Below are 332 nucleotides of genomic sequence, written 5' to 3'. Positions count from 1 at the left end.
GGCATCTTATGGACAATACGTCCGTTTTATTGCGCCATACTCATAACAAAACACTTTACCTCAGAGAGATTTATCCAAATAAAGTTATGGCGATGCGTAAAACTTAATGATGTAGGTTAAATCAATAATTTCATGAACTTACATTCGTGATATCACTTTTGTGTTCAAGGTGTGAGCTGAGGCTGACAAAAACGTTGTCAGCCTCCGGTGTTGGTGACATCTATAGTCCCAAACCAATCGTCAGTGTATGAAGCGTCTTAGATTCGGCGATCCTCAAACCACGTTTCTTCGAAATGTTTGTGTCGACGAGAAACTTCCGGATAGCGGCGCCT

Source organism: Penaeus monodon, chromosome 32 (assembly GCF_015228065.2).
Source record: "Penaeus monodon isolate SGIC_2016 chromosome 32, NSTDA_Pmon_1, whole genome shotgun sequence".
NCBI lineage: Eukaryota > Metazoa > Arthropoda > Malacostraca > Decapoda > Penaeidae > Penaeus > Penaeus monodon.
This window is presented reverse-complemented; position numbering follows the sequence as displayed.